Raw genomic sequence first — 17,239 nt, 5'->3', positions numbered from 1 at the left:
CTGTGTGTCTGGGCCATGACCTTGGGCGGGGCTTTCCACCCCCACCCCCCCGCCCCTCCCCTGTCGGTAAACGCTTGGTGATGGCCACACGGACAGTTCTTGGTAAATATTTTTGTGAGGGGTTGACCTTTTCCCCATGTGAACGCGGGGGAAACCACGGCAACTTGAACTTGAACTTGAACGGTAAAGCGGAGCCTCTTTGAGGAAGGGAAGCTCTGCAGCGCTCACCACAGTTGCCTGGAAGCCGAGTCACTGCCGCCTACCCTCGTCCGCTGTGCGGCCTCCAAAGCCCCCAACGGCTCGGGACCACTCATCCCCTAGCTACAAGGGCTGGAGGGGAGAAGAGGAAGTTGGGGACTTTGGGACTGGGGGTGGAGGGGGGGCTTGAGGCAGGCGTGGGGAGCATGGAGGGGTTTGCACGCAGGTAGGAGCACAGGTGCATATGTGAGGGTGGGGGTGGGGTAGACTGTGCCGACACCCGCGGCGTGGGTCACTTGGGGCCAGCTCCGCTGATGGGCCACCAGCCGTGCAGACACCAATGCCATTTTCTGGTCCCTTCGCCCTCAACCCCGCCAAGGGCCCAGGTTCTGCCACATGGCCTGTGTAGGATGCTGGGGGACCCCCTCCTGCACGAGACACATTCCAGCTTGGCTGGCGCCCCACAGCTTAGCTGACCGGTGTGCCTGCATGCCCCCACCCTGTTAAGTGACACACTCTGGGGGGGCAGCGGCTCTTGTTCGGTGCCGCAGCGGCTCTTGTTCGGTGCCGCAGCTGCCACCCCAAGAACTCTGTGTGCCCCGCTGCTACCTCACCTAGCACCCAGCACAGTGCCTCCTTCAAAGAGCTCATGGATGGGCCGGCCTTGTGGTCAGTGGGCGAGGCCACGGCTCAGGACCCCAGCATCCCACATCTGAGCACCTGAGTCCCCAGCTCCCTGCTTATGCACCTGGGAAGGCAGTAGAGGACGGTCCGACTACTTGGGCCCCTGCCACCCATATGGGAGACCCGGATGGAGGTCCTGGCTCCTGGCTTCAGCCTGGCCCAGCCCTGGCTACTTTAGCCATTTGAGGAGCAAATCCATGGATGGAAGATCTGTGGGTGTGTGTTTGTGTCTGTCTGTCTCTCTTCCTGCCTCCCTCTCTCTTTCTCCACCTTTCAAACTTAATTAATTAATTAAATCTTTTTTGAAAAAGTTCATGGAAATGGAGTTGAACAATTCTAGATTTATTTTGGTGCAAAAACTCTTTGAAATCCATGCATTTGCAGAAGGTCCAAGAAGTTTCTGAAAAATGCTATTATAAAAAAAGTGTGCATGGTGTCAATGTTTGCACTCAGGTAAACTTGAATTTTCTCTCCATTCCCCTTGAACTTCCTGAAACACTTTCCCAGGTGCCTGGGTGTTCTTGGCCATGCATATGCATATGCGTGTGCTTGCACTGGAGGGGACTCGGGGCACGGCGGCTCCACACACTTTCCATGTTAACAGGCACACACGTGTCCACATGGGAGTGTGCTCAGGGTGGGCGTGAGTCCCCGTGGGCCCCTGCCATGCATGAGGACCCCATTGCCGCGTGGGAATCTCGGCGCCTGGGCTGCATGTGCACCTGTGAACAAGGCTGGCCAATCATGGCTCTAGTTTGCACACACGTGTCTGTGCAGGTGCGGCATGTTTGCAGGTGCACAAGAGGCTTGGGGGGGCATTTCTGAGAAGGTCACCGCCTAGGGATTCAACAGCGTGGGCTCTGCAGCCGGGTTGTCCAGGTTTGTGTCTTCTTACCTGTGTGACTGTGCAGGGGTGGGCAGCGTGGCACGGCGTGTGAAGCGGCCATCTGTAGTGCCCTGCTCCACTTCCCACCCAGCTCCCCGCCGATGCCTCTGGGAAGGCAGCACAAGATGGCCCAACTGCTTGGGCCCCTGCCACCCTTGTGGGAGACCTGGAGGGAGCTCCTGGCTTCTGCTTCAGCCTGGCCCAGCTCTGGCTGTTTGGGGGAGTGAACCAGCAGGTGGAAGATCTCTGTCTCTCTCCGTCTCTGTCTCTGTCTCTCTCTATTACTCTGACTTTCAAATAAATAAACTTAAAAGTAAATAAATCTCTTAAAAATACTTAAATTCAGTGTGCCTCAGTTTCTTCATCTGTGAGATGGGCCAATAATCCTATCAGCCCCCGAGAGCTGTGTTGGGGGAGCAGTTGGCTCACAGCCAGCCTTCAATCCACACCCCTGTCGCCATTGTCATCTGAGTGCTGTGTGGCCTGCACGTCTGTGCCCTGATTGGCCACCTGCCACCCTCAAGAGGTTAGCAGGTGGGCTCCAGGAAATGATGGGTCCCTGATCTGAGATGCCCGGGGGTGGGACAGGGAGGGGTGGGGAGGAGGGGGGAAGAGGGAAGGGGGGTCCTGGTGAAACCGTCACTGTGACCTTTACCCTTTTCCTCCCCACTCATCAAAAAATAACCCGACCTTTCCTCCGTCACCTGTCCTTACCCCGCCAGCTCCCTGGGCTGTGGAGAGGCAGAGAGGAGTGGAGGGTGGATCCATTTGGGGGTGGTGCAGGGTGTGCCCACTGGAGGCCTGCTGGCCCCTGGCTCCTCCCCAAAGTCTTATAAAACTTGAGCCTTCGAGGGGTTGAAAAAGAGTGGCCATGCCAGGCAGGCACATGGAGGCACAGGAGAAGGAGAGGCTTCTGGGAAGAGGGAAGAGTCGTGCAAAGGCCCTGGGGACGGAAGGGTGTGATGGAGGACAAGCCATGTGGCCCGGGAGCCTGGGGCAGAGGAGCAGGGGAGAGGAGGAGGTGAAGACAGCGGTGACGGGGACCAGCTCCCCAGGACTTTGCCAGCCACAGGAAGCACTTGGGGTCTGTTCCAGGAACGACCGACCAGCGGGCCCTGGAGGGTTCCGAACTCAGCAGTGACACCACCTGATTCTGGTGCTTAAATGGTCTCTGTGGGCTCCATGCTGTGGCACAGAGGGTTAAGCCACCGCCTGTGAGGCCAGCATCCTACATGCCTGGCTGCTCCACTTGCAATCCAGTTCACTGCTAAGGCGCCTGGGCAAAGCAGTGAAGATGGCCCATCTTTGGTCCCCTGCACCAGCGTGGGAGACCCAGGTGGGGCTCCCGGCTCCTGGCTGCAGCCTGGCTCGGTGGCCCCTCCCTGCAGTGGCCGTTTCCCTGACGTCAGAGGCTGGCTCCTGGGAAACAGCATTTGGCCTCCTCTGTGGCTTTTCTTCTGCTTTTCAATCAGCCCTGCCGGCCTGGGCCCCGCCTCTCAGCGGCACATGGCTCCTGCTCCCTCCTCCCCTCCTGAGACCCTTCCCGGGGGTGTCCAGGCGCCCCTCCTGTGCAGGGAAGCCCCTGCAGCTCTGGCACTACCTCCCCCTCCAGGCCACTTCCCCCTGGCTCCTCTCCGCCCCCACGCGGGCCCTCCACACTCCCTGGGTAGGCGGCACAGTGGCGCCTGCGCCTCTGGCTCAGCATCACTGCCCTTGGCCTTGGCTGAACTTCTCCAACCTTTTCCTTTCATTGGCTCCCATCTCCATGAGTTCCCAGCTCGCTGTTTCTTCTGGGTCTATTTCGCTGTCACTTTCTAACTTCTTGGAGACAGAAGTTCAGAGCATCAATTGTAATTCTTTTTTTTTTTTCTTCAAATTTATTTATTTATTTACTTGAAAGAGTTACAGAGGAGAGGCAGAGGCACAGGGAGAGAGAGAAAAAGAGAGAGGTCTTTCATCTGCTGGTTCACTCCCTAGATGGCCATAATGGCCAAGGCTGGGTCAAGACAAAGCCAGGAGCCAGGAGCTTTTTCCAGGTCTCCCACATGGGTGCAGGGACCCAAGCACTTGGACTGTCTTCCTCTGCTTCTCCCAGGTGCATTAGCAGGGAGCTGGATCAGAAGTGGAGCAGCCAGGACTTGAACTGGCGCCCATAAGGGATGCTGTCAGCGGCTTAACCCGCTGAGCCACAGCGCCTGCTCCACCCCTGCGGTTTCAATGCTTTCCCTTCTGGCTCCACCTTTCCCCACCTGCTGCTGCTTTTCGACCTTCCTCTGCTTTTCTCTCCAACACAGAATCAGCTTCATTCTTTTTCCCAGCTTCTAGAATATACCATTAAAAGAAAATCAAAGGGTACATGTGTTTGTCCGTTTTCCAATGCTATAACAAAATTCCAGATCATCAAGAAGGAGGAGGATTACTTCTAGAAGCCGAAAGTTCATCTGTTGGCCCCAACTGTTGGGTCTCAGGTGAGGGCCCCTTGGCTTACTCAATCATGGCAGATGGTGGTAGGGCAGAAGCTGGTGTGGGAGGGGAAGAGGCGGGGTGAGCCAAGAAGTTGGAGCGTAGGGAGGGGCCAGCTCCAAAAGACCTTGTGCAAAGCCCCGCCTCTTAAAGGCCCCACACCTCTTCATATCGCCACACTGGGAACCAGCCTTCCAATGCGTGAAGCTTTGCATGTGAAGCCACATGTAAGCCATAGCAATACAGAAAAAGAGAGAGAGAGAAAGAGCTTCCATCCACTGGCTCACTCCTCAAATGGCCACAACAGCCAGAGCTGGGCCAGGCCAAAACCGGGAACTCCATCCGGGGCTTCCTTGTGGGTAGCAGGGGCCCAAGCACTTGGGCCATCCTCCACTGCACTCCCTGGCCGCAGCAGAGAGCTGGCCTGGAAGAGGGGCAACCGGGACAGAATCCGGCGCCCTGACCGGGACTAGAACCCGGTGTGCCGGCGCTGCAAGGCGAAGGATTAGCCTAGTGAGCCGCGGCGCCGGCTCTTCCTCTTCTTATGAGGCCACAGTCCTACAGCATGAGGGCCCAGCCCTATGACTGTATTTAACTTCAATTGCTTTCTAAAGACTCCATCTGGTGCCGGCATGGTAGTGTAGCAGGTAAAGCCGTCGCCTGCAGTGCTGGCATCCCATGTGGGCACTGGTTCGAGTCCCGGCTGCTTCACTTCTGATTTGGCTCTCTGCTATGGCCTGGGAAAGCAGTGGAAGATGGCCCAAGTCCTTGGGTTCCTGCACCCATGTGCAAGAAGACCTGGAAGAAGCTCCTGGTTCCTGGCTTCAGATCGGCACAGCTCTGGCCGTTGCATCCAACTGGGAAGTGGACGAGCAGATGGAAGACTTCTCTCTCTCTCTCTCTCTCCCACTGTCTCTCTCTCTCTCTCCTCTCTGTGTTTAACTCTTTCAAGTAAATAAATAAATCTTAAAAAAAAAAAAAAGAAGAAGGCCCATGTGCAGACATAGTCACACTGGGTGTCAGGGCTTCAAGATATGCATGGGCAAGGGGTGGGGTGCAGGAAGGGGACCCTGAGTTCAGTCCAGTCCACAGCCACAATGTCAGCGTGTGTCAGGGCCACTGTCCCAGGCAGCATGATTCCGCAGCTGTGCCTTGTTCTTGCGATAACCGCAGGGCTGAGTTGGCAGTTACCCAACCCGAGGCCCCTCCCGCCGACCACGGCGTTGTCTCCTGGGACTTCCAGATTCTTCAGCCTGAGCCAACCAGCCAAGTCAGACTGGCGCACCGACTGCCTTAGGATTCAGCGCAAACCAACCCAAATACCTCTCAGCGATCGCTTTTCTACTTTTCTGGCTGGAGTCCCGTGGCAACAACTCCTCTCCCCTTGTGGCTGCAGAGCCGGGGAGATGGGAGTTCAAGTCCTCCCCAACCCACACCCTCCCAGAGGCTGTGCAGAGAAAGCTCAGCCTCAATAGGAGATAAAGCAGCAGGTGCAGTGACCACTAGAGACCCCAGAGGGGCAGGGAAGGGCAAGGACAAGGCAGTCCTCTGAGCATCCCGAGCCTACAGTCTGTTCCCTGAGCAGCTCCAGCCCCACTGCACTTCCGCTGCCAGACACACTAAAAGTTCTCATTGGTTCGAAGCTCATTTGATTAGGTCTTCTACAACTGCAGCTGAAAGTGGAATGCTACCCATAGGCCTGATGGCTGAAATCTGTTTTATTTTATTTTTTAGGATATGACAGAGAGTGTTGGCTGGCTGCCCAGTGTCAGTTCTTTTTCAAAGGTTTGTTTTATTTATTTGAAAGGCAGAGTGACACAGAGAGAGAGAGAGATCTTCCATCTGTTAGCTCACTCCCTAAATGGCCACAATGGCGGGGGTGGGGCCAGGCAGAAGCCAAGCACCTAAAACTCCATCCGGGTCTCCCACGTGGGTGCAGGGGCCCAAGCATTTAGGCCATCCTCTGCTGCTTTCCAAGGCACATTAGAAGGGAGCTGGATCAGAAGCAGAGCAGCCAGGACTCGAACCCGCACTCACATGGGATGCCAGCATTGCAGGCGGCGGCTGACCCTGCTGCACCCCAACGCCAGCCCACCAGCTTCAGTTCTGCCCTTCCTCTTCCGTCACAGGCCCCCAGCAGCTAGAGGTCAGGAATACTCGTGTTTATATCTGTGCCTGCATCCACAGCCTATCTCGATCTACATCTGTGGGTAATAGTTTGAAACACAGGCTCAGCTGCACCTACCAGAAACACAGGTGGCAACAATGTCTCTACCATGTAACAGTGTGGCGGGAAGTGGCGCAGGCTGAGTGGTACTCCCCTCTGCCCAACGACTTCCTGCTTTTTAAAAAGTGTTTATTTATTTTCATCTACTTGAAAGGAAGAGAGAGAGAAAGAGAGAGAGAGAGAGAGAGAGAGAGAGAGAGAGCTCTTCTGTCTGCTGCTCCACTCCCCAAATGACTGCAACAGCCATAGCCAGGTAGCCAGGAGCCAGGAGCTCCATCCAGGTCTCCCACGAGGGGAGCAGAGGCCCAAACACTTGAGCCATCCATCACCTGCTGCCTCCCACATGCATTAGCAGGGAGCTGGACTGGAAGCAGAGAAGCTGGGACTCCGATGGGCACTCCAACAAGGGTGTGCGGGCACCGCGGTGCTGGCTCCCCCGCCCCCACTCGCGCTCGCTCCCTTTCCCTGCAGGTGCACCCAGTGGGCAGCAGGCAATGCCAGAGGGTGACGGCCCTGGAAGTGGCCCCCAGTCAAGGACAGGAGATGAGGTTCTTGGGGGAAGAAATACCCCAGCTTTCTTGTTCCTCTTTGGGGATGATCTGGAAGAATGTTCTGGATATTCCCAGACATCCCCAGTGGGATTGAGCTCTAGTTGCCCACAGCAGTCGTCTGCTCTGGACACACACACACACAAGCTACTCAAAAGAGGTTCACAGGATTCTAAGCCATCGTCCTTGACCGAATGACCCCCAAGTCTAGCTGAGCCTGTTAGCAGGGCCAACTTAGTCCTTCTACCGACTCAGCATGGCGCATCCTATCTGTTAGTTTGTCTTGCGTTTGTTTACTTATTTATTTAATGTTTATTTTCTCACTGTATTTATTTGAAAGGTGGAGGTGGGAGGGAGGGATTAAGAGAGAGAGAGAGATCTGCCAAGGCCAGGCCAGGACAAAACCAGGAGCCAGGAGCTCCATCCAGGTCTCCCACATGGGCGGCAGGGACCCGAGTGCTTGGGCCATCCTCTGCTAGCCCCCAGGCATGCCCCGGGTGCACCAGCAGGAAGCAGGAGCAGAAGCCAGAGCTGGAGCTCCATCCCAGACATTCGGATGTGGGATGCAGGCACTCCAAGCAGCATCCAAGCCCCCTGCACTACAAGGCCACCCCTAACATTCTCCTTTATAACTCAGCCATTGCTCTCGAAATAAACTCACTGTATTGGGGTAACCGAGCGAAAAGGGGGCCCCCAGTCTCTGCCAAGTCTTCCTGCCCTGGCTCTGCAGGTGCCTCCTCCAAGTGTGGTCGATTCCCAGGGAAAGTCTCCTGACTTGGCTGTGACCTTTGCAGACCTCTGCGTCCATCCCAGGAGCCCCAGAATGTAGGAACTTCAAAGGCGATGGATGAGTTGATAACCCTGAATGGTGTGTATAAAGATGGCTAACGTACGCTACCGCTGTTAACGAAGCCACTAACTTTCAAAGAGGGATGGACCAGAGAGAGGTTGTCTGAGGGACATTTTCAAATACCTGACCCAACAGAGAGAGTGCCCACAGACTGGAAGGTTTGATCACCACAAGGTGGCAAAGCTCCCTCAGATGGATTTCTTGATTCAACACCATCCTTGTCAGCCTTCCAGCTGGCATTTTCCAGAAATTGGCAAGCCGAAATGTACACAGAATTTAAAACGGTACCTTGAAAAATTGCAAGGGACCCAGAATTAGCCAGACCAGTTCTGAAAAAGCAGAAAGAACTCGGAGGATTTTCACTTCCCAATTTCAAAACTTATTATAAAGTTACAGTAATCAAGGCCACGTGGGACAGGCGCGTGGCCCAGCGGTTAAGCCACCAGTTGGAGGGGGGCCTGCGTCACACGTCAGAGTGCCTGGGGTCGACACCAGATTTTGATTCCAGCTTCCCGCTCCTGGGGACCCTGGGAGACTACAGCCATGGCTCAAGTCTTTGGGTTCCTGCCACCCGGGTGGGAGACCTGGCCCTGGGCTTAGGTCTCCCCCAGCCTCCTGGCCACTGCAGGCATTGGGGGAATAAGCCAGTAGATGGGTGTTCTCAATCTTTCTGTCTCTCATATAAAATAAGCTTAAAAAATTTTTTTAGATGACAATGTGGTACTGGCATGAGTGTAGACATATAAAACCATCGCTCTAAATAGAGGGTCCAAAACAAAGCCCCACTCCTTTGTAGTCAACTATTACAAAAGGTGCCAGGGGCCGGTGCTGTGGTGCAGCGGGTTAAAGCCCTGGCCTGAAGTGCCAGCATCCCATATGGGCGCCGGTTCTAGTCCTGGCTGTTCCTCTTCTGATCCAGCTCTCTGCTGTGACCCGGATCCTTGGGCCCCTGCACCTGCATGGGAGACCTGGAGGAAGCTTCTGGCTCCTGGCTTTGGAGCGGCGCAGCTCTGGCCATTGTGGCCATCTGGGGAGTGAACCAGCAGAGGGAAGACCTCTCTCTCTGTCTCTACCTCTCTCTGTAACTCTTTCAAATAAATAAAATAAATCTTTAAATGACATTTAAGAAAAAAAAACAGGTGCCAAAGTAATTCAAAGGAGGATTTTCAAAATATCAAATGGGGGCCATCGGATATCCACACACAGAAAGATACATGTAAAGTTACCTCCCGCCGTCCCCTAAAGTCAACACAGCTCTAAGTGGGTGAACCCAAACAAAGTTTTAGACAAAAGCATGAGAGGAAATCTTCATTGCCTTGGGTTAGGCAAAGGATTCTTAGATAAACGCAACCCACAAGAGAGAAAACTAGGGCAGACTGAGTTGCTGGACTCCATCTAGTTGTCCAAAGGAAACCTCTAGCAATTATGTTACAAAAGACTGGCAGAGCAGGGAACGCCAGCAGATGCGCCTTTCTGCTGCAGTTGGCCGTTATGCTGGAGACAACCGTCCCCAGCTTGTGGCAGGGGGAGCTCTGAAGCCCACTGAGACCCTGCCGCAGACAGAGGAGCCTGGAGAGCAGAAAGCCTGCTGACTGGCAGTGGGAAAGTGCTACAGCCTTTTCACTTCCTTGCTTGCCCTCTCCCACCCGTCAGCTCAGCAGTGGCTGCGGGGTCGGCAGCTGCAGGCTTGCTGTGACCTTGCTGGCACCGGAAAGGGCAACACAGACCTTGCTGCTCTCAAAGACCTGTGGTTGTGCGTTTTTATCTGACTGGCAGCTCCCCAAGACCGTGGCAGAGGTGCTCCTCAGGCCGGGAGCAGCTTCCCATGTGGTGTCTGTTGCGAGAATGTCAGGACGTACTACCCACCCAAGGGGCAAAGGATGGGGTTTAGGGAAAGCAGCAGACACAGCAGAGGGCCTGGGGAGGAGGAGGAGGCAGGGGAGGAAGAGGCCTGGGGAATTAAGGACTTGGGAGGGCTTCCATGTATACCAAGGAATAAGGAGTGCAATGCACACACCCACAATGCAAACACACACTTTCTGTTTGCACAGAAAAGGCGGGAGAGGAACATAGGCCTGCCACTCCACTGTTCTTTGGGCTCAGCACAAGTAGGAGGTGAAGGCTAAGGCAGAGTAGTTGTCAGACTGGCTAAATGTCAAAGAAATGTCCCAGCTCCAAGACAATTGACAAAGACTAAGAAAGTATTTTTTCTTTAGTCTTTCTTTTTGGCTACAGACTTAAAAAAAAAGGTTTATTTATTTGAAATGCAGAGCCACAGACAGAGAGAGGGAGAGAAAGGTCTTCCATCTACTGGTTCACTCCCCAAATGGCTGCAATGGCCGGGGCTGGGCCAGGCCAAAGCCAGGAGTCAGAAGCTTCCTCTGGGTCTCCCACGTGGGTGCAGGGGCCCAAGGACTTGTGCTATTTTCTGCTGCTCTCCCAGGCACATTAGCAGGAAACTTAATCAAGAGTGGAGCAGCCAGGACTGGAACTAGTGCCCATATGGGATGCCAGCACTGCAGACGGCAGCCTAACCTGCTGTGCCACAGCACTGCCCCACCTACTTCTGTGGAGAGTTTTGTTCTGGCTGTCACAAACTATTGATGACCGCTCCCCTGCTGGGCAGAGACCCTGAGGTGCGACAGAGTTCAGTTGGGACATTCCTACCAATGGGGAAAGCCACATGCACAGCACTGGGTAGGGTGGGCATTTGAACTATAAGGATATAGATGCTAACATGGTGGCAGGAGACAAGAGGGAACTTTGAGACACGGATGACTTCCGCGGTACCTCCTCCGAGCAGTCACCCACAGATTGGCAGAATTCACCAAAGAGGCCATCCCCCTGCTGTCTTGCTCCCCAGCTCCAGGCAGGGTGTGGGCTGGAGGCTGAGGTGCAGGGAGGGGAGAGAAGGGAGCCGAAGTCTGGACATCTTGTCTTGTCTTTTTTTTTTTTTTTCTTTCAGTAAATGCCACTTTTTGATGCAAAAAGAAGGAACCATGAACATTCTAGAATTTTCTTTCTAGTGCACTCCTGCCCCAGTCAGCATTTCTGCCGCCCCCCGCCCCGCCCCGCCAAAGAAAAGAGCACCCGTTCAGTTCCCTCCCTCATCACCTCCAGATCCTAAATTCTACTGACCATGGTTCAAGGGGCCCCACCAAGTCTCTCGACCTCTTGTGTGGGACCAACCCAGCCGAGAGAAGCCACGAGAGCTGCTGCCCAGGCACTGTCCCCAGCTGGGAGAGGAAACCGTGGCCTTTTTGACCTTGTTTTGGGTGGCAGTTACTGATTCAGGCAGAAGACACAGACGTCTGAATAAAACCACCTGGCCATTGCCATTTATAAACAACCCTTGCAGGACATCTCCAGGCTGAACTGGAAGATGACAGCGTGACTTGAAGCCCTAGAAGGAACGGGCGAACCTCGGCAGAAGAACCTTGGAATCGCGGTTATTGTTGGCTTGCGATGCCTCTTTTTGCTTCATATAGGCTGTGAGAGACAGGTGCACACACGGTGATCAGAGATACACGGTCACGGATGCACACTGCCTACAGACATAGTTTTTGCATCTACACCGTGACCCAAGGGCAGAGGCGGAGCCGTGTTGGAGCAGTCTTGTGTGTGATTGAAGCTACGTCGGTACCCAATCTATCGGTATTGTTATACATGTTAACGTCTAATTATAAATCCCAGGGTAACCACTGAGAAAATCACTTAAAAAATACACTGGCAGGCAGTAGGAGGCATTGAGAAGAGAAGTGATCGGGTACAATGAAGGCACTGAGCGGGGAACTGAGTAACAAAGACTTGGCGCACATAAAACAAACACCAAATGCAGAAGTAAGGCCTCTCTCGGCAGGAATCCTTTTATTTTTAAATCTGATTTGATTTTAACTGCCACACAGGAAGTCATGTATTTTTATCGGTACCGTGCGATGCCTCTTGTACAACTCAGTACAATGTCCCGTGAGGGCAAGCGTGTCCGTATCCTCAAACATTTAACATTTCTTTACAGTGAAAATATCTAAAATCTTTTCTTCCTGTTTTTTAAAATGATTTTGTTTATTTATTTGAAGGGTAGAGTTATATATATATAGAGAGAGAGACAGAGAGAGAGGTCTTTCAACTGCTGATTCACTCCCCAAATGGCTGCAATGGCTGGAGCTGGGCCAATCCGAAGCCAGGAGCTTCTTCCAGGTCTCCCACATGGCTGCAGGGGCCCAAGGACTTGGGCCATCTTCTACTGCTTTCCCAGGCCACAGCAGAGAGCTGGATTTGAAGTGGGGCAGCCGGGACTCGAACTGGCAGCGATATGGGATGCCAGCGCTGCAGGTGGAGGCTTAGCCCACTACGCCACAGCACCAGCCCTCTTCCTGTTTTTTTGTTTTCCTTTTTAAGAGAAATATGCAGCACATTATCATGATCCACAGCTGCCCAAGCATGTAACAGAACACTAGAAGCTCACACTCCTACTTGTGATACCTTAGTACCTATTAACCAACCATAGCTCTCTCCCGACTACACTCCCCGGCATCTCACAATTACCATTACATTTTCTTTTCTTTTCTTTTCTTTTTTTTTTTTTTTTTGACAGGCAGAGTGGACAGTGAGAGAGAGAGACAGAGAGAAAGGTCTTCCTTTTGCCGTTGGTTCACCCTCCAATGGCTGCTGCAGCTGGCACACCGCGCTGATCTGAAGCCAGGAGCCAGGTGCTTCTCCTGGTCTCCCAGGTGCAGGGCCCAAGGACCTGGGCCATCCTCCACTGCACTCCCGGGCCACAGCAGAGAGCTGGACTGGAAGAGGAGCAACCGGGACAGAATCCGGCGCCCATATCCGGTGCCGGCGCCGCAGGTGGAGGGTTAACCAAGTGAGCCATGGTGCCGGCCCCCCAGAGGGATTTTATTTCCCTTGCATGCGTCCCTAGGAATGCGATTGCTGATCACACGGCAGTTCCACTTGTAGTTTTGAGTTACTTGAGGTACCTCCGTGCTGATTCCACAGTTGCCGTGTTAATTCTGCACCCCCACCAACAGCACGCAAGGGCTCCCTTTGCTCTGCCTCCTCACCGGCACTCGGCGTCTTTGGTCTTTTTGATAACAGCCAGTCCAACTGGCGTGAGGTGATGTGTCATTCCAGTTTTGATCTGCATTTCTCTGATCATTAGAAATGTTGGACATCAGGGCTAGCACTGTGGCATAGCTGGTAAGGCTGCTGCCTGCAGTGCCGGCATCCCATATGGGCCCCAGGGTTGGAGTACTGGCTGACCTCTTCTGATCCAGCTCCCTGCTATATAGCCTGGGAAAGCAGTAGAAGATGGGCCAAGTCCTTGGGTCCCTGCACTCATGTGGGAGACCTGGAAGAGGCTCCTGGCTTTGGATCTGCCTGGCTCTAGCTGTTGCGGCCACCTGGGGAGTGAACCAGTGGATGGAAGACCTCTTTCTCTTTGTCTATTAGAAATAAGACAGTGGGGGGTGGGGCGCGGCGATGTCGTGCAGTGGGCTAAGCTGCTGCCCTGCGATGCCAGCATCCCATATCAGAGCGTCGGTTCAATACCAGACACACAGCTTTCCATCCAGCTCCCTGCTAATGTACCTGGGAAGGCAACGGAGGATGGCCCAAGTGCTTAGACCCCTGCCACCCATATGGGAGACCCAAAAGAAGCTCCTGGCTCCTGGCTTCAGATCGGCCCAGCTCTGGCCGTTGCGGCCATTTGGGGAGTGAACCAGCAGATGGAAGACATCCCTCTATCTCTCTCTCTCTGTCAGTCTGCCTTTCAAAAACATAATCAAAACTTTAAATGGAAATTAATTTCACTTACAATAGCATTAAAAACAATACAATTTTAGGAACAGATTTAACTTAGGAGCTGCAAAACACATCTGATCCAGCTCTCTGCTATGGCCTGGGAAAGCAGTAGAAGATGGCCCAAGTCCTTGGGCCCCTGCAGCCATGTGGGAGACCCGGAAGAAGCTCCTGGCTCCTGGCTTCAGATTGGCACAGCTCCAGCCATTGCGGCCATCTGGAGAATAAAGCTGAGGGTGGAAGACCTTTCTCTATCAATCTCTCTCTCTCTCTCTCTCTGCCTCTGCCTCTGCCTCTCTGTAACTCTGCCTTTCCAATAAATAAATAAATAAATAAATAAATAAATAAATAAATAAATATTTTTAAAAATACCATTGGCCTTTACTATTTCTGTATTTTTACTTTTTATTTATTTTCATTTTACTTGAAAGACAGAGACAGACAGACAGACACACACACACACACACACACACACACTGTGTGTGTGAGAGACAGAGAGAAAGAAAGAATGATCTATTCATTCTTCAAATGCCTGCCACAGCCAGCTCTGGGCCAAGCCAAAGCCAGGAGCCAAGAACTCAGTCTGGGTCTCTCATGTGGGTGGCAGGGACCCCGGTACCAGAGTCATTCCCTGCTGCCCATCAGGGTGCACCTTAGCAAGAAAGTGCAATTGGAGGCAGAGTCGGAACTCGAACCTGGCACTCTGAATGGGACTTGTGTGTCCCAAGAAACATTTTATCTGCTGTCAAGTGGTCTTCTAAAAAACAATTCATTCATTCATTCATTCATTCATTTGAAAGACAGAGTGACAGGGAGGTTGAGAGAGAGAGGGAGAGAACTCCCATCCTTCGGGCAGAGCCAGGTCAAAGTCAGGAGCCAGGAACAGCATCCGGGCCTCCCAAGTGCATGGCAGGGGCACGAGTGCTTGAACCATCACCTGCTGTTTCCCAGGCGCATTAGCAGGGAGCTGGATTGGAAACAGAGAAGCTGGGACTCGAACCAGCGCTCCCATGGGGAAGGCGGGTGCCCCAGGCACTGGCTTAACCTGCTCCACCACCACAGCCCAACCCACCAGGGGCCTTTTTTTTTTTTTTTTTTTTTAAATAAACAAAGAAACTGATCCTAAAAATCCCATGTGGGTGAACTGTGCAGCTGCGCTCTTATTTTGCTGATCTCCCCCTCTCTCCACCTCCCCTCCCCCACTCCCACCCAAAAAAAAAAAAAGAAAGGGCTGGAAGCATCACCGAGCCACACCACGAACTGTCTCTAGAGTGAGGGGAAACCTTAAGTGAGCGCCACCCGGCAGGGGGATGCAGGCAGCGGGCAAGGTGTTCGCCTCGCCGCTTCAGAGCAGATTTGAGGGCTGAGTTACAGAGCTTGTCTACACAGCCAGCCCTTCCCCCAGAGACAAACACAGCCCCAGCCCCGGGCACATGCCAGATTTGTCTGGTTTCCACCAAATACAAGGTCTTCTCTTTACCACCCATGGACCCCAACGCAGAAGGTACCAAGTGGCTAACACAAGTTCAACTGGCATCCACTAAGTGTGTGTCATTTCCAACCTTCATTTTCTTTAATGAACGGAAGCAGTTTTTTTTTTTTTTTTTTTTTGGACAGGCAGAGTTAGACAGAGAGAGAGAGAGAGAGAGAGAGAGACAAAGACAGAGAGAAAGGTCTTCCTTTCCATTGGTTCACCCCCCAAATGGTCATTATGGCCGGCGCGCTGCGCTGATCCTGGCCAGGAGCCAGGTGCTTCTTCCTGGTCTCCCATGCAGGTGCAGGCACCCAAGCACTTGGGCCATCCTCCACTGCACTCCAGGGCCATAGCAGAGAGCTGGACTGGAAGAGGAGCAACCGGGACTAGAACCCGGAGCCCATATGGGATGCCGGTGCTGCAGGCGGAGGATTAACCAATTGAGCCACAGTGCCGGCCCCCGGAAGTGTTCTTTAACCAGCTTGAAAACTGTCCCGGGCATGCCTGGTTAGCTGCTGGTGCCTGGTTAGTCTCTCTTTGGGTCCCGTAGCTCTGGCTCCAGCTGAGGCTGTGTGGAGGTGTGAGGTACACACGGGACTTCCAAGGCCAAGTGCTTCCAATCTCAAGGTTTAGGAGCTGAAGCGGGGTCTTGCTTTGTGGCAGGAGCAGCACGCTCTCATTTCCTGCCTTGCTGCTGTGAACCGATCCTTGCCAGGGCTTGGTGGGTGGGACCTAAGATGGTGTGGAGGATTTCCTCATTGTCCCTCCACAAAATGACCCCCCTAAGATCCTGCTCCTGGTACCTGGTCAAACCAGGTCTGACCCTGGCTCTCCTAAATGCTATGTTGGTTCTGCTTGCACGTGAGTAGGTGCTGTTGAGACTTAGTCCATTTCTGTTGGCTACACATCTTTGAGTTAGAAAATGTTTATTGTCTATGTCCTGTTAGGTTTTACCTGTGATCCACACTTTGAAAATCATCCCGTTTTATCCTGAAGTTCGTAATTAGTATAAGACTGTTCAATGTAATTTTTAAAAGATTTATTTATTTACTTGAGAGGCAGAGTTATAGAGACCAAGAAATGAAAGAGAGAGAGGTCTTCCATCTGCTGATTCACGCCCCAAATGACTGCAACAGCCAGAGTTGGGCTGATCTGAAGCCAGGGGCTTCTTCCAGGTCTCCCACCCAGGTGCAGGGGCCCAAGCACTTGAACCATCTTCCACTGCTTTCCCAGGCACATTAGCAGGGAGGTGGATCAGAAGAGGAGCAGCCGGGACTCTTCAGTGATGCCCATGTGGGATGCCGGCTTTGCAGGCGGATGCTTTACCTACTATGACCGAGCGCCGGCCCCCGTGCTTATGTAATGCTTACCGTTTGTCTAAATCGGGCGTCACTGATTTCACTTTAGGCGAAGATGTGAGCTAGAAATACGTGCTCCATAGAAGTAGGAATCTTGAGGAGTATGAACACAGCCACAGAGCTCGTTGGGTTAATCGTTTTGGGGGAAGACGCTGAAAGGCGATGGATGAGCTGTGAATCCCTTGAGCTCCAGCCCCACTTGTTGGCTGATGGTGTTGTATGCTGCTCAGTTTTCATCATTTGTTGTACAGATAGTCAACTTTAAAAATTCCTGCAATACGGAGTCCTTTCAGTCTTTTCAATTGTTACCTAAAGCTAATGAATCCAAGTTCTGAACTGCAAAAAAACCATGAGTTGAGGTGTAGTGGGTTGAGCTGCTGCCCACCCCACCAATATCGCATAAGAATGCTGGTTCGAGTCCAGGCTGCTCCACTTCCCATCCAGATCCCTGCTAATGCACCTGCACCTGAGAAAGCAGTGGAAGATGGCCCGAGGACTTGAACCCAGGTAGGAGACCCAGATGGAGCTTCAGGCTCCTGGCTTTGACCTGGCACAGCCCTAGCTATTGTAGCCATTTGAGGAGTGAACCAGAGGATGGAAGATCTCTCTCCATTTCCCTCTGTGACTCTGCCTTGCAAATAAATAAATCTTTAAAAATATCACGTGGAATTAGAAGGGATACAGAAGAGCCAAAACTATTTTTTAAAAACAACACAGTTAGAGGTCTCTTATTCCCAATTTCAAAACTT

This window comes from Oryctolagus cuniculus, chromosome 19 (genome assembly GCF_051225735.1).
Source record: "Oryctolagus cuniculus isolate XC-2025 breed Fujian yellow rabbit chromosome 19, ASM5122573v1, whole genome shotgun sequence".
Lineage (NCBI taxonomy): Eukaryota > Metazoa > Chordata > Mammalia > Lagomorpha > Leporidae > Oryctolagus > Oryctolagus cuniculus.
This window is presented reverse-complemented; position numbering follows the sequence as displayed.